Source organism: Cupressus sempervirens, chromosome 2 (genome assembly GCF_028749045.1).
Source record: "Cupressus sempervirens isolate cs-2001-9-10 chromosome 2, ASM2874904v1, whole genome shotgun sequence".
Classification (NCBI taxonomy): domain Eukaryota; kingdom Viridiplantae; phylum Streptophyta; class Pinopsida; order Cupressales; family Cupressaceae; genus Cupressus; species Cupressus sempervirens.
The window spans coordinates 237,305,091-237,329,748 of record NC_143119.1 but is presented as its reverse complement, the minus strand read 5'-3'; the positions used below and the strand labels follow the sequence as shown (position 1 = coordinate 237,329,748).

Here is a 24,658-nt window from a genome sequence, read left to right as displayed (position 1 = left end):
AGAATTTGGGAATCTGAAAGCAAACTTTGTTGATTGCATTGCCAGAATATCAAACTTAGCATGAAGGAGAAGGTAACACAATTTTGACATGTATATAAGTTTTGTCACTAGCTTTGTCATTGATTTCCAAAGGGGAATGAATGAGGAAAATTGTATGTAAAGATATGTAGAAGATAGAGTATAGTCAAAGGGGAAGTATCCCTATGTATGTAAAGATGGTATAAATGATGTTGCACAGTTTTTGTAAATTTTGTAATGGCCATGTAACATAAGTTACAAGTTTTTGAAGTTTTGGTTTTGGGACTTAGCCAATTTTCCCATATGTTGCCATCAATGTCAAAGGGGGAGATTGTTAATTCTATGAGTAATTCTGATAATATAATGATCTTTTCTTTAGATCGAATAGATTTGGTAATGCATGGAATCTCTTTTAGTACATTGACCTTTAGGATATACTAAATTATAATGCAGATCACAGTCCATTTGGAAACATTCTCTTAATGTATTAATTGCCTAAATGTAGTTAGTTTAACTAACTATTAGTCAAACAAATGGAGACACCAATCTTCATAATTTAATGTGTCTTCTGGAGGGCCGACCTAGAAAGGGTCACGTCCTTTGTAAGAACACGTCCCTTGTAAGGACATGTCCTTACATTCCCTTGGATTTACTATAAAGAAAGGTAAGAATGTGGATACAGGGTACACACAAATACAATAAGTTTGCTCCTCTAGCATTGCTGCCTTATGTGATTTATTGTAGGGATTAAAGCATTTTCAGAATAATCATCATACTCCAAGCAACACTTAATATACGGTTTGGTATATTTAAAGACCATCTTCAGCAAGACTAAAGGTATTATATCAGTTTTGGTTGTTCAGAATTTGCAGAAAAATTACATGGTATTATAGCTTTGGTAGTCGAACCTAGGCTCTGCAAATTGACAATCAGATTTAAATATCTAGTAACATCCTTCTACCTTCAATGGCTAGCGCAATCAGACTTGAAAATAGGTTTGATGGAAAAGAACACTTCGTTGCTTGAAAATTCATAATTATGATGATTCTTGAAGATAGTGATGTAATACAGTTTGTTGATAAGGAATCCAAGCAACTTGATGCTGATCCTCATAAAACTATCTGGATTAAAGGAAATAGGAAAGTTATGCAAACCATATTAAATGGAGTTAAAAATGAAATAGTACCTATGCTAATGAACATCAAACAACATTTAACATGATGAGTGCATTATTAAATGCATATGAGGTTAACAAGGCAACTAAATCATATAAAGATAAGGAAACGAGAATCTATGAATTCATACTTCCTAAGGGTGGCTGGTCTAAGAGATGAACTTGCAAGTATAGGGACTACAATTGAAGACAAAGAGCGATCACTTATGGCTATAGATGGGTTACTAGATTCATGGGAAACATTCTCACAAGGAGTAAGTGCTATAGACAAACTTCCAGACTTCAATAGACTTAAAGGAGATTGCCATCAAGAAGAATCTAGGCCACTCAAGAAAGGAGGGAAATTAAAAACTGAAGATGATAAACTTCATGTCCTCAATACAAATTCCTACAAAGGTAAGAAGAAGCACTTCAAGAAGAAGAAGGGTAATTAAAAAAATGACAAACCTAAAAGAGATTAATCCAAAATAAAATGCTTCAAATGTGAAAAATTTGGACACTATAAATCTAATTTCCCTGAGAATACAAAGCAACAAGTAAATTGTACAAATGTTACTAGGAAAGGGGAAAACTACAATCCTAAGAAATGTGTATAGTATTCAGTGCTTTCAAATGAAGTATCAAGCAAAGCATTGGTAATTGATAGTGGATCATCTCGACACAATACAAGATACAAAGAAGTAGTAGACTCAATATCAGAAGAAGTTAATGACAAAGTTACCACGGATATTTCTCATCTCAAAAGAGTACTCTATGTACCAAGAATCAAGAGGAATCTAATTTCTATTACAACACTTGAAGATGATGGACATAAGGTTGCATTCATGGATGGTAAATTAATGACCTAGTCCAAGAACTCTTCACTTAAGAAATCAAAGTTTATTGGTCAAAGAAAGGGATACTTGTATGAATTAAATATAGAACCTATTCAAGCCTTAATTCATGACGCTGCTGATATAAACGAAATGTGGCACTGAAGGTTAGGAAATCTAAACTTCAAAGCCTTATCGACTATGGAAAGATGGTTATTGGTTTACCTAAGTTGAATAAAGATAATTCGAGCATATGCAAAGGATGCGCTCTAGGTAAGAACACCCAAAATCCATTTCAAGATAGCACTAGAAAAACTAACAATATTTTAGAATAAGTCCACTCAAATTTATGTGGACCTATGTCTGTTCCTTCTCTTGGAGGATTCTGGTACTATATACTTTTTATAGATGATTTCTCTAGGAAAACATGGATTTACTTAAAATGTAAAGAATAAGAAGAAATCCTTAATAGATTTAAAGAATTCAAGTCCTTAACTGAAAACCTATCAGGACACAAAATTAAAACTTTTAAGATTGATAATGGAGGAGAATATACTTCAGATTTGTTTAAAGAATTTTGTAAAGAAGCAAGAATTAAGAGGGAGTATATTGTTTCTTATAACCCACATCAAAACGGGGTAGCAGAAAGGAAGAGTAGAACAATTATAGAAGCAACAAGAGCTATGATATTTGATTAAAATTTAGAATATTATCTTTGGGCAAAAGCCTCATGTACTACTGCTATATTCAATATAGAAGTCCTGACTCCCACCTTAGAGATAGAACTCTGAAGAAGTCTTTTATAAGGTTAAACCAAATATAAGTCATTTTAGGATATTTGGGTGCCTAGTATACATACATGTTCCGAAAGAAAAGAGAACTAAGTTAGAACCCTCTAGGAGGAAAGGTATTTTTGTCAAGTATAGTGAAACATCTAAAGCAGATAGAGTTTACATACCTGGTCATAAAAACATTGAACTTAGTAGGGATGTAATATTTGAAGAAGATTTAGCATTCAAAAGAGCTCTAAGTTTTGAAGATCCTATACGTTTACCTAGTTCTGAAGAAAATCATGAATCTGAGTTTTAGATGGAGAACATTGAAGAAATTGAAGGTGAAATTCAAAATCTTAATCTCGAGGAAATTCAAAATCCTAAGAAAAGACCACTTTGGGCTATTAAGATTGTAGAGGTAGCACAATACTTTGTTGCACCATCTGGAACCTTTAGATGCTATTAAACATACAACTTAGAAGGATGCTATGACGGAAGAATACCAATCCATTATTAAGAATGATGTTTGGGAAATTATTCCAAGGCTTGAGGGAAAATCTGTTGTTTCTTCTAAGTGGATATTTAAAATCAAGCATGCTACTGACAGTAGGATTGAAAAATATAAAGTCAGATTCATAACCAAAGGATTCTCTTAGAAGGAGGGAATTGATTATGAAGAAACCTTTGCTCCAATTGCCAGATACACCTCTATAAGAGCAGTCCTAGCTATTGCAGCATTGAAGGGATGGAAAGTACATCAGATGGATGTGAAAACAACATTTCTAAATGGAAAGAGTACATAAGAGGTATATTTGGAACAACCTGAATGATTTGAAACTCATAATCCTAAAATCTTTGTTTGCAGACTCAAGAAAGCTCTCTATAGGCTTGAACAGGCTCCCAGGGCATGGTATGAAAGAATCGATACATATCTCACCCATTTAGGATTCTCTAAGAATGAAGCTGATCCAAATCTCTATTATAAAAAGGATAAAGATATGATAATTTTGAGATTATATTTTGATGATTTACTAATAATTGGCAATGATCATCTTATAGATCAATGCAAGAAAGATCTAATCAAAGAATTTGATATGAAAGATTTAGGACTCCACTACTTCTTCGGACTGGAAGTGTGGCAAAACTTTGACATGATACTTAATCAAGGAAAGTATACAGACATCTTGAAGAGATTTGGAATGTGGAACTGCAGACCTGTGTCTTCTCTAATGGAGACTAATTTACACAAACTTAAGAAAGCAGCAACAAGATCACCCTTCATAGATTCTACTCTTTACAAACAGATGATTGGGTCTCTTATGTACTTGGTAAATACAAGACCTGATATATGCTATGTTGTTAATGCCTTAAGTTAGTTTACGTGTGAGTCAAAGGAGATTCACCTAGTTGCAGTCAAACAAATTATGAGATACTTACAAGACACTCTTAACTTTAGGCTCAAGTATGAGAAAGTTGACTTGGACTTACATGGGTTCACAGACTCTGTAAGGGCTGGAAGTGTTACTGATAGGAAAAGCACTTCAGGAAGCTGTTTCAATTTAGGCACAGCGATGATATCATGGATATGCAGAAAGTAGACATTAGTAGCATAGAGTTTCATAGAAGCTGAATACATTGCAGTAGCAATGGCCTCTCGGGAAGCAGTTTGGCTTAGAAAGTTACTTGTGAGATTATTTGGTCAACCCATGAATCCCACTACTATTCACTATGATAACAAAGTTCCATCAAGCTTTCTGTGAATCCAGTTTTTCATAATAGGTCCAAGCATATTGAAATTACTTACCATTATGTAAGAGATATGGTAGACAAGAAAACTGTCAAGTTAGAATATATTCGCACTATAGATCAAACAACAAATATTCTTACCAAACCTCTCTCTCGAGTGAAGATAGATCACTTCAGAAAAAGACTTGGTATGGTTGAATTATAATACATTTGTATTATTTAATTATTAATGAAATAATTTTGTGTTAAAATTATTATTGTCAGGTTATTGACTATTATGGGATTCACCATTTGTATTCATTATCTAAGAGGTGACGATCTCTGAGATAATGATCACTTGTATAAAAGACATTATGAGAGATGACAATCTCTGAGATAATGTACTAAACAGTAGAGAACTACTATCAAATCTGGATGAGTTCAAGATCACAATGTGATGTAGACATTTCTATGCTTGAGTCATAACTTGAATAATGGAAGAATGTAATCATTCTGCGGATTTTATTCTGTCGATTGGTTGATCTTAACTCAGGATCATATTGTGATATAGGGTTGTCAATACCTATGAGTCACAACTTGGATGAAGGAAGAATTTAATCATTCTCCACATTTTATCATGTGTATTGCATCACATGTAATACTGTTATCACAAGTATTAGTGATAATTCATACTACAGTTATAGTATTATGACAAAGTATCATGTGTACAATGATACCACATGCTTAAAAGATTCAGATAGATATAAAGTATCAATATATGCTTAGTTATCAATATTGATGGTGCTAGATATGTTATCTCTCATTATGATTATCAAGTTAAGAGGGGGTGTTAATTCTATGAGTAACTTTGATAATATAATGATCCTTTCTTTAGATCGAATAGATCTAGTAATGCATGGAATCTCTTTTAGTAAATTGGCCTTTAGGATATACTAAATTATAATGCAGATCGCAATCCATTTGAAAACATTCTCTTAATGTATTAACTGCCTAAATGTAGCTAGTTTAAATTCCTATTAGTCAAACAAATGGAGATGCTAATCTTGGTAATATAATGTGTCTTATGAAGGGCCGACCTAGAAAGGGTCATGTCCTTTGTGAGGACATGTCCCTTGGGTTTACTATAAAGAAAGATAAGAATGTGGATATAGGGTACACACAACTACAATAAGTCTGCTCATCTAGCATTGCTGCCTTTTGCAATTTATAACAGGGATAAAAACATTTTCAAAATAATCATCATACTCCAAGCAACACTTAATATACGATCTATTATATTTAAAGATCATCTTTAGCAAGACTAAAGGCATTATATCAGTTTTTGTTGTTCAGAATTTGCAGAAAACTTATAGAGATTGTTGGCAATTTGGCTAGGTTACTTAATATGATTTTGTCATTTATGGCAACATATAGTCAAGTTTAAGTCAACAAATTTTGGAGATAAAGTTTTGTGACAAAGACTTGGAAAATTGTCTAAGTACATCAGAGTTTATCTGTTAGCATAGGAACTATTTTGGTTAGTGCAGTTCGTAGAAGCATTTCTGGAATGTGCACACTTATTTGGAGAAAGTACAGTATATCATGATGATGTATGTATGAGCGCAAGATAGTACGGTCAGTATAGACAAAGATATTTCAATTTTACAGTGACAATGTTGAACCGATAGAACAGGGTAAAAGATATAGAATCAGATATTTTATATTAAGGAATTATTTTGTTTACCAAATAATTACTTCACTAATTATGGATGACATCCTAGATGTTAACCCTAAGTGAGCAAGAGTTAATTTTGTATTTTGGCAAGCTTGTGAAGTAATGAAGGTTGACAGGACAAAGAAATAAGGTATAAAGGAAAATATTTGAATGCAAAATTAAGTGTGGTCTTTGTGATAAGTATGTAATATGTTTGAGATGCAAATTTTGATGTAAGATTAGAGCAGTGTGAATTTGTGATCAAGTTTTTGTCAAAAATGACAAAAAGAAAAATCAAATATTGAAGATATCATCAACAGTAAGAGGTTTTTGTATTTATCTTGTGTACTAAAGAATATTTTTGTATGTTGCATGTTTGGGCAGTAGGCACATCTTGCATACTTTGTATAATTGTAATAACAACCACTAACAGGGTTGAGGCTTCTAACAAGGCCTAGTCCCCTAACAAGGACCGAGACACTATACAGATGTAATAGGCTCTTAACATGATCAATATCTTTCACAAGATACTTTTGATTAGTGGATCATCTTGTGGGTACCATCTCACTAGGGTTTTCCCTTGGCCTGGATTTCCCTAGTTAACAAAATATGGTCTTATGTGTTGCATTACTTTATGGTTGTGTTTACTGTTCAACATAATCAGTTTACTTTCATATGCAAGTTATAAGTTTGTTAATGATATCCATAATTGGGCAAAAGTTTATGAAATACTGATTCACACCCTCCCCCCCTCTCTCAGTATTTCCTATTTCTAATAGACTTACCTATTATTTGATCTTAGACTTGGACAACTAATATTCATTATTTTTTTCCAACATCCTTTATCTTTCCATTTGTAGATTTATAGGTAGAAAAATTAGTATCAGTAAAAAATGTTTGGTGGGGGAGCTAGGGATGAGTTTTGGAAATGTGGGACACTGGGAGCAAAAAGAGATGTGGAATGTAACCATTGTTCTAAGTCGATGAGTGGGGGAATAATTTGACTAATTATCACATTGGAAAGATAGAAGGCCATGATATCATACCATTTGATGATTGTCTTGAAGAGGCTATAGAAAGCCTTAATAAATATGAACAAAAGAACATAGCAAAAGAGAGGGCAGAAAATGCCATAGCTTTCCTAGTAGGAGATTTAGTACTACAAGATCGCAAATAGGTGTAGAGGCTTCTTCCATTAAGCCATGGATACGAGGATCATCATTCGACATGTGAGCAATCATATACCATAGCTTTGGTTTCCATTTAACATTCCTGGTGCTCAACCTGGATTGAAATGCATAGCATGGAACAAAGAGATGTATGAGAAGAGAAGGGTGGTAGTTGCAAGATTTTGGTACTACAACGATATTTCCTTTAATTCTCTATGTAGTTAATTTTGGGATCAAATGGTTGCTGCAATGATAGTTGGTGGTAAGGGGTTCAAGCCCCCAACTTATTATGAGGTAAGTGGGTTTTTGTTAGATGATGAGATAAAAACCATTCATCAACCTATGGAAGAGAAAAGAAAAGATTGGGAATAGATGGGCTACACTAGTATATCTAATGAGTGGATAGAAGAAAGGAATAGGATGCTCATCACTCATCAACTTTCTAGTTGCTTTAGGGGGATAATCAGTATTTCTAAAATCAGTTGATGCCTTTAATCAAGTGAAAATGTAGAAAAATTGTGCAACATGTTGGATGAGGTGGTAGTGTAAGTGGGAGTGGCTAATGTCATCCAGATTGTGAGTAATAAAACAACTGCATATGTAGTATTCAGTAGACTTCTAGTGGAGAGATATCCCACATGATTTTGGAAACCTTGTGTTGGTCATTCTCTTGACTTTCTTCTTCAGGACCTAGGGAAACTAAGTTGGGCGGAGAAGGTGGTTGAAGATGGAAGGAATATCACAAAGTACATCTACAATCACACATGGGTCCTAAGTCTTATGTGTGATGACCCCAATCTTAATGTAATAATTAATTAATTATTTGGTCCTAGTAATTAAATACAATAATAAAGGGCCTTTAATTAATTAATAATAAATGTGGGACTCAAATTAATAAAGTGACAAAATAATTTTTAATGTTGGCATGTTGTAAATTTCTAGATGCTTCCTAGAGGACTTTATAAGGATATGGTTGGGCATTATAGTGATCATTGGATTTGATTTGCCTTTGTGTTTTCGGAGGCTGTAGGCTAAGGAGGTTGTGCACAGTTTCGAAGGTGGAAGACCCTCCCTATTCTGCCTATTGCAGTTTTGGTGGTTCGATGTTGCCCTATTCTGCCATTGGAGATATCATACGGATATATAACTAATACACTAAAAGTCTATTTGTTGTTCATCACCATTTGGCAACCGATTACTTCTTGCTTAGATTCCTCTTTGAAAGTATTGAAACTTGGAATGCTATTATTATTTAGATCAGGATTGTTGTTTGCATCGATGGTATTCCCTGACGACTATCACTTTTCTATTCATCTTGACCCTATCCCGAATTTGCAGTAGATGTAATATGTGTGCCATCATTATTTTAAATATAATACCTATTGTAGCAATTTTGTGTGTTTGATGTATATTCTATGCATAGTGGCAAATCACGTTTTTGTCTAGACTCTGGAGGTAAATGTTATTTTGTTTCATAACTATCTTGACTTCATCATACAATTGATGCACGTACATTAATATCCCCTCTAACTTCCTAATGATACCATGACAATCCTTCATACACATATCGCTGCAAACATACCACTGCACTATTTCATCCTCCACTATACCAAGCACTGTATGAGAGTCACTCAATTTCACTCACCATACAACATTCTTTCTAGCCACCCAACATTGTATGACCCACTCTAGTTTCTCACCGTATGGTCAGACCACAAACAACCATACGGTCAACCTTGCACCATAGGACCATTTCCTCTTCCATTGTGTGGACATCAAGAAATTGTACAACCTCTTCTTTTTTCGTACAAACCATCATTAGGCACATGAACATAAAACATTTTCGAAAAGAGGCATAGTTAGTCCAGAACATTAGAGTGGTATCAGAGTTGGTGATCTTGCTAGCGTGTCAAGTATTGAGATTGAATCATGGCACTGAGTGATGGTTTTGTTGATGCACTAAGGGAGCTAAGAAGAAGTCAACAAGGCTCTGTGAACGGGCAAAAGAAACACTCAACCTCTTGCCAGGAACAAGGTTATTGATGAAAACTTTCTTTCCTAGGGCCAAGCATTAGGAATTGCAAACGCCCACTTTGGCTGAGAGGCTAAAGAAAATCAAGCAAAATTGGGTAATTGGTAGATGGGAGAATGCCCTATCTCTAAAGGATTATATAGAATTGTGAATGAAGTATCTGTCATCTTAGCACATCTTCAACAATGGTCTAAAGTGAGATTGAATAGTGGTTACAAGATGAAGTCATACGAACATTAGGGAGTCTAGACAAGCAAAAGACTCTAATTGCCCCTTCAGATGGAGAACAACATAAAGAATTTCAAGACAATCAAAAGATTGGAGATAGAGAAATCATTGATGATTCAAATAAGATTTGATGATGAAGAAATTATTGAGGTCAGGGAACAAGACAAATTAGCAAATCTGAAATAGGATGACATCCAAACCAATGCTGAAGTGGACCCTCATAATATTGTTAGTGTGTGGATGACGAGCAAAGCTACAAATCTTTTAGACATATGGGTAATGATTTGGAGTCACATAAATGGAATCACAAACCTAGAGGTGGAGTCATTACCAACAATGAATTGCAAGAGCAGTTGCTACCATCATTTGAGTATGAAGTCTATCCTCCTCAGGTGACGATCATGAAGGACTACATTGATGAATTTCAAGACTCATGAGTTTGGGATACTAAAGACTATAGACACGACAACGTTTATATTAGAGTGGCACAGCGGGATTTTGTCGACAGTATGAGACAATGAAGGTATGATGCTAATTCACTCATTCCGCATACACACTTGGTTTGAGATCCTAGAGCTGATGGCATTTCATTTAATTACGGATTGCTTGAGGAAAAGCAATCTTTAAGCAGCAAGGATTTGTGATGTCCCTAGTTTTAATGTAATAATTAATTAATTAATTGGTCCTAGGAATTAAATACAATAATAAAGGGCCTTTAAATAATTAATAAAGTGACAATAATTTTTAATGTCAGCCTGTTGTAAATTTCTCGATGCTTCCTAGAGGCTTTTATAAGGACATGGCTGGGCATTGTAGCGATCATGGATTGGATTTGATTTGTCTTTGTATTTCTGGAGGCTGAAGGCTGAGGAGGTTGTGCATAATTTCGGAGGTGGAATACCCTCCATATTCTACATGCTGCAAATTCGGTGGTTCGATGCCACACTATTCTATCATTGGAGATATCATAGGGATATCTCACTAATACACCAAAAGTCTATATTTTGTTCATCACCATTTGGCAACCAATAGGTTCCTACGCAGATTCCTCTTTGAAAGTATTGAAACTTGGAATGCTTTTATTATTTGGATCTAGATTCCTGTTTGCATCCATCGTTGGTATTTCCAAGCGACTATCAGTTTTGTATTCATCTTGACCCTATCCTAATTTGTGGTAGATGTAATATGTGCACCATCATTAGTATAAATATAATATCTGTTGCAACGATTTTGTGTGTTCGGTGTATATTCTATGCATAGTGGCGAATCTCATATATGTCTGGAGGTCAGTGTTATTTTGGTTCATGACTATCTTGGCTTCATCATACAATCGACGCATGCAAATTTATTTCCCTTGTAACTTCCAAATCATACCACAACAACCCTTGACACCCTTATTGTTGCAAACATACCACTGTATGGTTTCATCCTCCACTACACAAAGCCCCATACAATAGTCACTCGATTTCACTCACCATGCAGTATTCTTTCTATCCACCCAAAATTGTATGACCCACTCTAGTTTCTCACTGTACGGTCATACCACAAATAGCCATACGGTCAACCCTACACCATACAATCATTTCCTCCTCCATTGTGCGAACATAAAGACATTGTACGGCCTCAACTTCTTCCATGCAAACCATTGTTAGGCATATGATATAATATCCCTTGCTAATATGCCCTTAACTTGTTGATTTATGGCTCAAGGAATATTGTCAAACACTAGTCATGAATCCTCTAATTTGCTGTCATTTGTTTCAGATTGATTTTTTTCTTGAAATGGTTTCAAATGATCAAATGCTTGCAAATTAACTATACAATGTCTAAGAAAAGAATTAGATGAAAATGCAACTTCTTTTGGTCTTTTCAAATGCATATGTAAGAATTCTACATGTAAAATGTGCACCTACAGCCAACTGTCATTTTCACAAACACTTAACATGCAAGCTAAATACTTATCATTATGAGCATTACAACAACATGAGGCATGCAACTTATAACTCCATCAAATGAATGCAATCCCAAGTACATGACAATGTAGATATGCCAAAACTCTTGGCTTACAAGGATGACTACAGCAATACCAAACTAATTCTGATTTTTTTACTTACAACAGAAAATTATATGCCTAAAATGACAATGCTTAATTATTAATAGTTGCAAGAGGAACCTGAATAGTGACGCCCAATGATGGAGATGAAGAATTACGATTGCAACCAAGCAAAAATATTGTAGCACGAGCACTGTAGCATGGTACTGTAGTGCAACACTGTTCATGGCACTATTCATGTCATCAGCAGTTTCAAATCAGCCATCAGCAATTTCAAATCTGTTTAAGCACTAAATCCCTTCCAATTTGCAGCCCTTCGAAGGATATTTCACCACCTCAGTTATGCCGACCAATGGGAGTTTCCGTTCCCAAAGACCAAATAGACAATACACAGAAACCTTTGGGTCCACAAGAACTCATCAAAATCAATTGACAATAATTCAATACTGAAAAGAGAACCTCTCATGTTCATTTATACTTTCCTTGTGCAAGCTCCCTTACCTTTCCCCCAATGTGGGATAAAAGTAAATTCTTATATTTGCGCCTTAATATAAAAGTGACTTTATTATTATAAGTTATTTTATAACTTTACAATAATATAAGAATATTTAAATAATAAGTCACTTAAACTTTAATATCCATGCCAAGGTGACTCTCTATCCAATCCTACTAGCCTACGAGGGTCTCTAATAGGCTAATCACAAGCTAGAGTGATGTCTCTAGCTAGAAGGGGACATCACAGTTTGCCCTCCCTAAAATTGCTTGTCCTCAAGCAACCTCAACTCTAGATGCTGTAAAATCTCCTCACTCTCCCAAGTAGCATCCTCTACCGGAAAATCCTTCCAATTCACCAAATATTCCTGGATGGTACGTCTCCTCAAGTTCCTCTCTCTAAAATCAATGATAGCCTCTGGTATCAAAACAAGTTTCCCCTCATCATCTAGGGGTGGTATTATTGTAGAAGGTACAATATGATGTCCTAGTGCCTTCTTGAGGCGTGACACATACAAAACTTTGTGCACCTTGCTCTAAGCTGGCAAATCTAACTCATAGGCCACCTCTCTCACTTTCCTGATAATCCTAAATGGACCATAGTATCGTGGCTTAAGTTTCTCAGCACCATTCTTCTTGAGAGTGGATTGATGGTAAGGTTGCAACATAAGATACACCATATCTCCAACCTCAAAAGTTTGCTCAGTCCTCTTCTGATCTGCATATTGCTTTTGCTGATTCTATGCCTTCGTTATATTATCCTTGAGAGTCTTAACAATATCTTGACTCTCCTGTAACAATTCACCTGCACTGGGCACTCTACTGCCACTCAAAAGCAGATCCATAAAAATTGGGTGTCTCATACCCATACAGGGCCATAAAGGGCGACATTTGAATAGACATTTGATAAGTGGTATTGTAGCAATACTCACAGAGATAAATCCACTTTACCCATGCCTTTTGTTGCCCTGCTATATAATTTTTGAGATATCCCTCCACCCATTTGTTCACTATCTCCGTCTGACCATCTATTTGAGGGTGGTAGCTAGTACTCGGAGTGAGCTCTGTTGCAGACATCTTGAATAGCTCCTGCCAAAAGTGACTTATAAACCTATTGTCTCTGTACCTCACAATGCTCCGAGGTAAGCCATGTAATCTAAATATCTCCTTGAAGAACAACTCTGCCACCTGTGTAGTAGTGATTGGAAAGAAGTGTGCAAACTTCATAAGGTGATCCACAACCACATATATGTAGTCCCTACCTTGGGCTCTAGGCAGTCCTGTGATGAAGTCCATGGACAAACACTTCCACTTCCTATCAGGAATCAGAAGTGGTTGAAGTAAACCGGTTGGATAGGAGTGCTCTTGCTTATTTTGCTAGCAGGTGGGACACTCCCTAACATACTGAAGTACCTCTACTTTGAGCCCTTTCCATGTGAAGCGCTCTCTAATCTGCCAGTATGTCTTGTAGAAGCCAGGATGTCATGCCATAGGTGAATCATGAAAAGATTCCAGCACCATCCTCCTTACTGCTGATCCTAGAACCAAAAATAGTTGCCCCTTGTAAATTATGAGTTCATTCACAAGGGTGTATTTACTGTCCTGAATAGTCCCATCTATGAATCCAGCTACCCAAGTATCCTTTGCATATTCTGCAAGGATCAAGTGTCTCCAATCCTCCGATATGTCTGTCAATAAGCTCAGATGGGGCCTATGTGACAAGGCATCAACAACTACATTCTGTGTCCCCTTAAAATATGTAATATCAAAGTCATAGGATTGTAACTTGCTCACCCACTTCTGCTGCCTATCATTGAGATCTTGCTGCCCCAAAAAGTGCTTTAGGCTATTATGGTCGGTTTTGATCAAAATTTGCTACCTACAAATATTGCTTGAATTTAGCCAAAGCATGCATAATGGCTAACATCTCCTTATCATATATGCTGAAGTTCTGCTCTGGCCCTCTCAATTTCCTGCTCTCATAAGCAATAGGGTGCTTCTTATAAATAAACACCGCTCCAATGCCCTCTCTGGAAGCATCATAGTGTAGCTCAAAAAGTCTGCTGAAATCTGGTAATGCTAACAGTAGACAAGAAGTCATCAACTCCTTAAATTTCTCAAAACACTCCTGTACCTTAGGAGTCCACAAGAAAGCTCCCTTTCTCATCAAATCTGTCAAGTGTGCTGCATGCCTAGAATATCCATCCACAAACCTCCTATAGAAACCACATTATCCCAGAAAGCCCCTCAACTATGCAAGGTTCATAGGTGAAGGCCACTCCACAATGGCACGAATCGTTTTAGGATCCATGTGCATGCCCTCTGCACTGATGATGTGACCCAAGTACAACAACTCTATCATGCCCAAATCACACTTTGACTCCTTTGCATACAAGGACTCTTTGCCCAATATATCCAACACCATGTCAAGGTGAACCGAGTGCTCCTCCCAAGATCTACTGTACACCAAGATATCATCGAAGAAGACAAGTACAAATTTCCTCAACTGAGGATGGAAAACCCTATTCAATGTTGCCTGAAAAGTAGCAAGTGCGTTAGTTAGCCCAAATGGCATAACTACAAACTCAAAATGGCCACAATGACATCTAAAGGCTGTTTTCTCAATGTCCTCTCTAACTCTAATCTGGTGATAACCCGATCCCAAATCTATTTTTGAGAAGAAGCAAGCTCCATGAAGCTCATCTATCAACTCATCGATCCTGGGAATGGGGTACCTGTTTTTAATTGTCTTCCTATTAAGCACCCTATAATCAATGCACATTCTCAATGTCCCATCCTTCTTCACTAACACCATTGAAGAAGCAAAAGAAGACTTAATCGGTCTAATGTGGCCCATAGCAAGTAACTCCTTTATGGTTTTCTCAATTTCATCCTTCAACTTCTTTGGATGCCTGTAAGGTGTAATCATGATGGGCTTAGCCCCCTCCTCTAACTCAATGATGTGCTCAATACCCCTGTCTGGTGGTCTACCTGGTGGAATGTCACCGAACACCTTAGAGTGTTTAACTCTAAGCTCCTGAATATTAGGAGGATATTTAGTCTTTTGCTGTCCCTCCTGTGATGGCATCAACATGCACTCTGCTGCCCACTCTAGTTGATCATGATGAATCAATCTAGCCATCCTCCGAAAAGAGACCATCTTGAGATCACTGTCCCTAATTGTCTTAAGAATATGTGTCTTCCCATTCACTTTAAACCTCATCTCCATCTCCTTGAGGTTAAGAGTGAATTCACCAATATTGTGCAACCAACTCATCCTAAGGACTATATCTGTATCTCCCATAGGCACAACATAGAAATCTGCCTTAAAGTCATAATTATTAACTTTCAATGGGAGTCCAGTGATCTTATGATCACATTTGAGGACATGGCCATTAGCTACCCTCACTCTAATTCCCCCAAACTCCTCTGTTTGTATGCCACGCTTGTCCACCATCCTAGCATCAATGAAATTATGGGTGGCACCTGTATCAACCAAAGTTATAACTTGCTGTCCAGCAAGTACTCCTCTCATCTGGAATGACCCTTCTTGCTTAATACTAGTGAGATGAGCTTCCCTAAGTTGCCCATATCCTTCCCCATCCTGGGACTCCATTTTAGACAAGTTTTCAGCCTCGTCTTCCTCTTTTTCACCAGCCATTTCCTCTATATCAGACTGCTGATCTGAATTATCAGATTCTGATTCCTCATAGTATGCCCACATAACTCTGTTAGCTTTGCCCTTTGGTCTATGAGGACAATCATGGTTCATGTCATAAGATCCTTTACAATAGAAACATAATTTTTTCTTTCTCAAATCATTCAATGTTTCCCTGTCAAAAAGTGTTGGAATTTTATCTTTAGAATCATTTGTAAAATCAGTCCTTTCTAGTTTTTTATAAAATGGTTTGTTATCCTTACTAGGAGATGCTCCTTTGGACTGAAATTTATATGTTGGGACTACATGTTCCATACTTCTTGCCTTTTTCATAGCTTCTTGTAAAGAAATAGGATCAAATGCCTTTATCCAACCTCTCAGTGGTTCGGATAGGCCCTTAATGAAAAAACTATCAATCTACGCTCTGAAATGTTTGGCACCATGATTGCCAACCGCCGAAATTCACCCATGAAAGACTCCAAGTTGCCTGTCTGTTTCAGCTGTGCTAAGTCCCGGAAGTAAACCTCTAGATCTTTCTTGTCAAATATTTCAACCAACCTATCCACGAAGTCTTGGTACTCTATCACCTGATTATGCTGAAGTGTTACCATCCCATGGTACCACCAATCATGTGCTACTCCCTCCAAATGTAAAATGGTGTATTTGATAGCTTCAATCTCTATCATTGGCCTCAATGCTAAGAATGTGTCAAGCTTATGAATCCAAGCTTGAGCTGTCATCTTACCACTTCCATCAAATGTAGGCATAGTAAGCTTCCCTGTAGGCCTCTTCAGCTCACTATTTTGACCTCTAGGCCTCCTATCCTATCTAAGTGACCTGTAATGTTCTATCCTCTAATTTACAAAGCGTTCAAAGGTCATTCTCTCCCAAACTTGAGGAACTATTAATTCCCATTCATCATTTGCAGCCATAAGGATATCCGCAAATGTCTCATCCTCAACTTCCTCCATTGGTTCCTGTACTGGTTCCTCTCTAACAAAGGTAGGACGTGTGGGCCTATCTGTTGTCCTGGAAAGAGTTCTATGAATTCTAGGTGATCCCACTGCACTCCTGTTATCCCCTTGCTCTTGATTCCGTCTATCCTGTGGGTTCATGCGCTCAACCATGGTGGTGAGTGCCTGCAAAGCTTGAACCATCCGCTCTTGTCCTATAACCATTGCTCTAAAAAATTTCCTTGTTTCCTGATCCTCATTCCTATTGTCTCTTGGTGGGCTACGCTCTTGTCTATCACCCATGGTGTTTGGCTCCCTGTAAAAATCTTGTTCCTTGTTAAACAAAGTTCGCCTGCGAATGTAAAATTTGTGAGAGCCAACCACAAGTATGTGATTGCTAAACCCTCAGGATGGCAGGATTTAGCACTGATACCAATGTAATATCCCTTGCTAATATGCCCTAAACTTGTTGATTTATGGCTCAAGGAATATTGTCAAACACTAGTCATGAATCCTCTAATTTGCTGTCATTTGTTTTAGATTGATTTTTTTTCTTGAAATGGTTTCAAATGCTTGCAAATTAACTGTACAATGTCTAAGAAAAGAACTAGATGAAAATGCAACTTCTTTTGGTCTTTTCAAATGCATATGTAAGAATTCTACATGTAAAATGTGCACCTACAACCAACTGTCATTTTCTCAAACACTTAGCATGCAAGCTAAATACTTATCATTATGAGCATTACAACAACATGAGGCATGCAACTTATAACTCCATCAAATGAATGCAATCCCAAGTACATGACAATGTAGATATGCCAAGACTCTTGGCTTACAAGGATGACTACAACAATACCAAACTAATTCTGATTTTTTAACTTACAACAGCAAATTATTTGCCTAAGATGACAATGCTTAATTATTAATAGTTGCAAGAGGAACCTAAATAGTGACGCCCAATGATGGAGATGAAGAAGTACGATTGCAACCAAGCAAAAGTACTGTAGCACGAGCACTGTAGCGCGGGTACTGTAGCGCGACACTGTTCATGTCATCAGCAATTTCAAATCTGTTTAAGCGCTAAATCCCTTCTAATTTGCACCCCTTTGGAGGATATTTCACTACCTCAATTATGCCGACCAATGGGTGTCAGCCGACTGGATGGTCCCGACGATGTTTCTGTAGCCGACGGAATGATGTTCGTCGGTGTTTTGTATTTTGTAGCCGACGGGTAAATGGTTTGTAGCGGACATAATGTTTGTGGCCGATGGACTCCTTCGAAAAAGTTCGGCGGATAGTATTTATATCCTGTCTGGGATCATTGTAAAGCATCTTCTATTACTCATCTTGTGAAGCATAATGTATGTCTGGCGTATGCGAATATAATTCTGCTATTCTGTTTCATTGTTTATATGCGTTCATTTATTTTACCCGTACGGTAAACATTTGGCGCCGTTGCCTTATGAACCTAGAAGGTGGGAGGAATAAAGATTAATGGCAAATCATCTTAACAAGGATCCGAATAAGGTCAAGGGAAAAGATGGAATCCATACTGTGCAAGAGAATTTAATTCTGGCACAGCAAGCCGAACGCCGACAGAGATTTTAGAAGATTGCTGACTGAAACCGGAGCGCTAAAGAATTGTTGGAGGAGACTCGGCAGCGGGTGGAATTGGTGGAAGAAGCACGAAAGAAGTTTTTGAATTTGTGTTCGTCAAGGGAAGAGAATCCAAACGGAAGAGCATCGACTCCCACGGCTCGGAGTGCCGACAGAGCAAGAGCGTGGAGTGAACTCTTCATCCGGGATATACTTCTACAGGGGACAACTTCAGAACACCCTTGTTCACCAAGGTTCGCAGTTGTTGAGTCCACCGGTATGGGAGAGCAATCCGCCGGTGTGGGAGTGTAGTCTGCCGGTGTGGGAGAGCAGTCTGCCGGTGTGGGAGTGCAAATTGCCGGTGTGGGAGTGCAGACCGCCGATGTGGGAGACCAGTCCGCCGGTGTGGGAGTGTAGACCGCCGGTGTGGGAGACCAGTCCACCAGTGTGGGAGTACAGACTGTCGGTGTGGGAGTGCAGACCGCCGGTGTGGGAGTGAAGAGTGCCAGTGTTGCAAGACCGAGCAACGCTTGTTTACAGAAACCAATTGTGATGGCGGGACCAAAAGAGAAATTGCCGAAGTTCAATGGCGATGGTACGGCCGATCCCATTCGATATTGCAAGACATGTGAAACGATCTAGATGGCAAATGGGATAACTGATGAAGACGACTGGATGAGGCAATTTTTGACCACCCTATGAGGCGTAGCAATTGATTGGTTCACTGATATAGATCCACAAGAGCTAAACAGTTGGGATAACATTAAAAAGGAGTTTTTGGCAGAATTTAAACTGTTGCAAGATGATAATGAAATTGTCGCAGAGATCTTCAATACTAAGCAGGGGAAGAATGAAACCATTCGCGTTTACGCCAGGAAATTAAAAGATTTGATAAACAAAATGGAAAGTAAGCTGGCGGACGGACTTCAAAAAAGATGGTTTGTGGAAGGCCTATGCTCGAAGTTGGGGAGGAAAATGAAAATTGTGCCACCGTTGTCATACAGGGAAGCTTATAACAGAGCATTGGACCTCAAAAGTGAGTAGAAAACAAAGAAGAAGAACACTAACTCATCTAATTCGGATGACGACGAGCCTGTCGGAGGTGATAGTAGCGACGAGGAAGGCAACAGTAAGAAGGTTCGTGCCCTCCAAAAGGACATGATCCGCATGATGGAGTTTAAAAACATGCAGAAGGAGCCAAAAGGCAGTGAACTGTGGTGCACGGAGTGTAAGACTGACGGTCATACTAAAGGATCGTGTCCAAAGAACCAATTCTGTGACATTTGTCAGATCATGGACCATTCAACAAAAGAGTGCTCCTTTAACATGAAGACAAGAGGATCTCCACAGGTGCTTACACAGGAGGCTTCCCTGTCGAGCAGTAGCGGAAATACGAATAGCGCAGGTGCCACATTCGGAGGGTACAGGAATAATAACAGAGGGCAAAATAACAACAATGCGAACAATAACAATAATAATGGGAGCCGAAGTCGAACCCACTATGATGCAAACAAACGGCTGATCGTTCAATGCCGAGCATGTAATTTGTGGGGTCATTTTGCGCGGGATTGTACAGCGGCAAACACACCAAAATTATTATGCAGATGGTGTGAACCCAGCGATCACGAAGATTCCAAGTGTCCAAAGTCTGGAGTAAACTTGATCACTGTCAGCACGGATGTAGAGGAGGTTTTGGCAATTACGCGAAGGCAAGCGGAGGAAAAAATAAAATTGGGGGAAATACAGGTGGAAATTGGAAAGGCATCGTCGGCAGGGACATCTCAGTTGAACGACATCATCGGCACCTTGGCAAAGAACTTCGTAGAACAAAACATTATACGACAAATCTTACAAACGGAGATATCGGTCAAGATAAGTGACCTCCTTCTCACAATGCCCCAGTTACAGACGGCCATTTTGAATCATACACCATTTTCGAAAGCAAAAGAGGACACAAGAAGGGACAGTAGTCCAACGATGGCAACAGACCCAATGCTGCTGGCACTCACATCCGAACGGCATCCAATAGTCGTCGAGATGGGGATTTTGGGAAATGTTTTGACAGAGACAATTGTTGACGGAGGATCTGGCGTGAATGTCTTACTGGAGGATACTTGGAAGAAGTTGGGAAAGTCGACGCTGTCGCCACCTACATTCCAGTTGCTCACGGCGGACCAGCACGGGATCAAACCGTTAGGAACCTTAAGGGCGCAACCGGTAACCATTGGTACGCAACCATTTTTATTGGATTTTGTGGTCATTCCATTGAAAAGAAAAGGATATGATGCTATTTTGGGATGGGATTGGTTGGTGCAAGCAAAAGTAAAACATGATTGGAAACGAAATACCCTATCAATGGAGCGCAAAGGCAAAAGATTCATAATTGACCTGCACACACAAATGGTAGGTGAGGAGGCAACATCGTCAGACTCAGAAGGTGAAGGCGAAAGTGACGACGAAAGAAATGACGATGAAGGAAAGAGGAGAATGGAACCGAACGACGAAGGAGTATTGACACTAGAAGGCAGATCAAATGATGATGACCTAGACTCGGTGAATGACCTTTACCACTGGCAAATAGAAGACTATGAATTGTTGCCGAGTTGTAATATGCTAAAGGTCGACGAAGGTGAGAAAAAAGAGGAAAATGAGTGTCTGAAGGAATATAGAGTAGCGGAAGAAGGAAAGGCGGTTACGCTTGAAGCTGAGGGGAAGAACATACAGTCCAAACCCAGAAAAAAGAAAGATCCCACCATTCGGTACATGGTGAATGGACCGCACAGGAGGAAAAGAACGCATCGCACCATAAAATTACTTGAAAGGTACCGACAACAAGGAAATAAGCTAGATGCGCGACGACTGCAGGCACAGTGGGCGACGGAGGTAACACAGAACAAACATAAGGCGTGGCATGAAAAACTCACTAGGTTTCAGCCGGGGCAGTTGGCACTCAAGTATGACGGGCGAAATAAAATCATGCCAGGGAAGTTCAAAGTCAGATGGGTCGGACCATACCAGATCCGATAAGTCGACAACAATGTAGCAATTAAATTGTGAACCTTGGACAGGGAAGAGACCCCTCAGGCGATCAACGGGTCCAAATTGAAAACATATCGCGCCCGGAAGATTTCATCACCGTCGTTGTCGCCGTCGAAGAAATCGTTGCAGAATGATTTGATGCTATCGCCGTCGCTGAAGAAGTCATCATCGAATGATCTGAGGGCTCCTTCGTCGTCGTCATTGCAGAATGGCAACGCCTGGAGGCAAAATTGAGGTACCTCTGTATTTTTTACTTTTGAAAAAAAAAAAATTTGAAAAAAAAAAAGAAAAAATTTGAAAAAAAAGTCCCACGGGCAGATGTTTGCGGACAGTCCTGCGGGTAGCTTCTACGGACATGTCCCGCGGGCAGATATTCGCGAGCTATCTCGTGGGTAGCTCCCGTGGACATGTCTTGTGGGCAGCTGTCCGCGGACTTTTCTGCGGGAGATAGCCCCGCGGGCAGTCTATCCGTGGGTGAAAAAGAGAGTTCCGCGAGCAGAAAACAAAATAAATCCCGCGCACTTCAACCTCCAATTCATCAGCTACGAAGTTCAATTTTATTCCCTTCCTTTTGCAAGCGGTCGCGGATTTCAATCTTGCTAAAAGCAGTAGATTGTCGTAAGAACAGTGGGTTGCCATGGGAGGATCAAGCAGAAAGGTCACCGCTGGAGACAGAGTATTCAGAATAGAGCGCATCCTGGGGAAGAAATCACTGCCAGAGTTCTTTTAACAAAGAAATTTGGATAGAAGGTGGGAAATCGGGTTCTGTGGTTTTGAGCATGGTCGTCGAAAATACTCTTGGTGGCGAACAGACCCTCGAAAGCATCGATCTTGTACAAAAGGGATCATAATGAAGAGATCAGCCTGTGTATGCCTCGGTTGCTTCGTCTGCTTGTGAGGAGGAAAGCCATCAATTTAATTGCATAAGAGGTCTCAAACAGATCGAGGGTTCAAGGAGAAGGAATCTGCCCATAAGGTAGTTATAGCCACTAAAAAAAAGATGAGTTGCCCAAACCACCACTATGGGTGTTGGATGTGTTAGTGTTGTCCTCGCTTTGCCTGTGCTCGGGTTTCTTTCAATTATCGCAGCCTGTCTGGAGGTCCTCTTTCCACTGGGTATTCACGTGCCTTGCGAAGATCTCTTTCCAGTCTGCGGATGGGTAAATGTTCACGGTTTCAGTTGTTGTAAGTTTCCGTGGGAGAAAAAGAAATACTAAGCTAGAGGTATTGTCGGGGTTCCGCATAGAACATGGCCGGGAAAAAAAAAAGTGTTGAAAGGAGGAACTTGTAGAGAGTCGAAACAGCAACAGACAAACAGAAGCAGGAGGGTTTACAAAAAAAAAAATGACGACAGATTGAAGTAGTTCAAAATGAGTAACGGAGGATACCAACGAGAAGGGGAAGTATCAGGGGTTGCTAGAAAGAGTGTAGAATAGGCAGAAAATGTCAGAAACAGTGTGTTCCATGCAGTTTTCTAGGGGTTCGGAGTGTTAATTTGGTCTTGGCAGCAAGGGGCGCTGCCCCTCGACCCCGCCCTGTACTGCGAGTGCACCTGGGGCGCTGCCCCTTGACCTCGCCGGGGGCGTTGCCCACTAGACCCCCAATCATTGCGGATATCAGTCGTGGGAGTCTGACCAGTTGAGAAGAGTTGAAGTTACTGCAGGCATGGACTTTCTGTGTACCAGAGGCACTGGGAGTAGGTGTTGGCCAGGAGGCTGTCTTGGTGGATGCGTAGAGAACTCGCGAGGAGCTAATCATCCAATTGGAGGCAGTGCAACGACACTTGGCTTAGGGTACCAAGGAATTGAAAACAGAGAAAGCAGCACAGGTGGCTATCAAGGTCAGCTTGATAGAGGAGGCAGTGTTGTGTTAGCAGAGGCTACAGGCATGGGACGAAGGTGACAGTGATGTGTCAGAAGCAGATTTTTCTTGTTGTAGTCACTCTATTAATGTATTTTGTTTGTTAATTTGTCTCAGATATTTTGTTAGTCGTTAGGAGACGACTTTTCTTTTTGGGGGGGATGGTGTCAGCCGACTAGATGGTCTCGACAGTGTTTCTGTAGCCGACGGAATGACTGTCGTCGATGTTTTGTATTTTGTAGCCGACGGGTAAATGGTTTGTAGCAGACATAATGTTTGTGGCCGACGGACTCCTTCGGGAAGGTTCGGCGGATAGTATTTATATCCCGTCTGGGATCATTGTAAAGCATCTTCTATTACTCATCTTGTGAAGCATAATGTATGTCTGGCATATGCGAATAGAATTCTGCTATTTTGTTCCATTGTCTGTATGTGTTCATTTATTTTACCCGTACGGTAAACAATGGGAGTTTCTGTTCCCAAAGACCAAATAGACAATACGTAGAAACCTTGGCTCCACAAGAACTCATCAAAATCAATTGACAATAATCCGATACTGAAAAGAGAACCTCTCATGTTCATTTATACTTTCCCTGTGCAAGCTCCCTTACCTTTCCCCAATGTGGGATAAAAGAAATTCTTATATTTGCACCTTAATATAAAAGTGACTTTATTATTATAAGTTATTTTATAATTTTATAATAATATAAGAATATTTAAATAATAAGTCACTTAAACTTTAATATCCATGCCAAGGTGACCCTCTATCCAATCCTACTAGCCTACGAGGGTCTCTAATAGGCTAATCACAAGCTAGAGTGATGTCTCTAGCTAGGAGGGGACATCACATATGAACAAATGACACTTTGGGAATGAAGCACAACCTGTTTGGAACATTACATTATTTGAGAGCACACCAGTGGTAAGGATCTTGTGCAAGTAGGGGCTAGAAAATTTGCTACTAATTTTCTCAACTTCCACCACATTGAACGACCAAAGGTGTATGTTTGTGAGTGTGAAACAATTATAGTCCTTATGCCAAGAAGTCTAAAGCAGAGAAGGTTGTGAAGACTATGTTTGATGTTAGATTTGGCAAGCTAATGGAGGAGATCATCAATGTAAGTTTTCAAGTCTCGACTGATGATTTATTATTCAATTTCCAAATATTGCAATTGCAATTTGTTGTTTTTTGTATAATGTTTTATGTCCAAGTATCAAAACCGTTGGTGAGGGTTCTACAAATGGTGGATGGGGATAAAAACCCCATGGGGTATCTAGATGAGGCCATGGATAGGGCCAAAGAGTCCATTCAATACTTGTATAGGTCAAATGAGACCAAAAATAGACCCATATGGAGCATAA

At 38.9% G+C, this 24,658-nt stretch overlaps 1 protein-coding gene across 4 annotated transcripts in view; it reads left to right on the top strand.

The window, feature by feature from the left end:
- LOC149571915 (putative LRR receptor-like serine/threonine-protein kinase At1g53440) overlaps positions 1 to 24,658 on the top strand; it is a 262,162-nt gene that overhangs the window by 172,661 nt on the left and 64,843 nt on the right. The window lies entirely within an intron of this gene.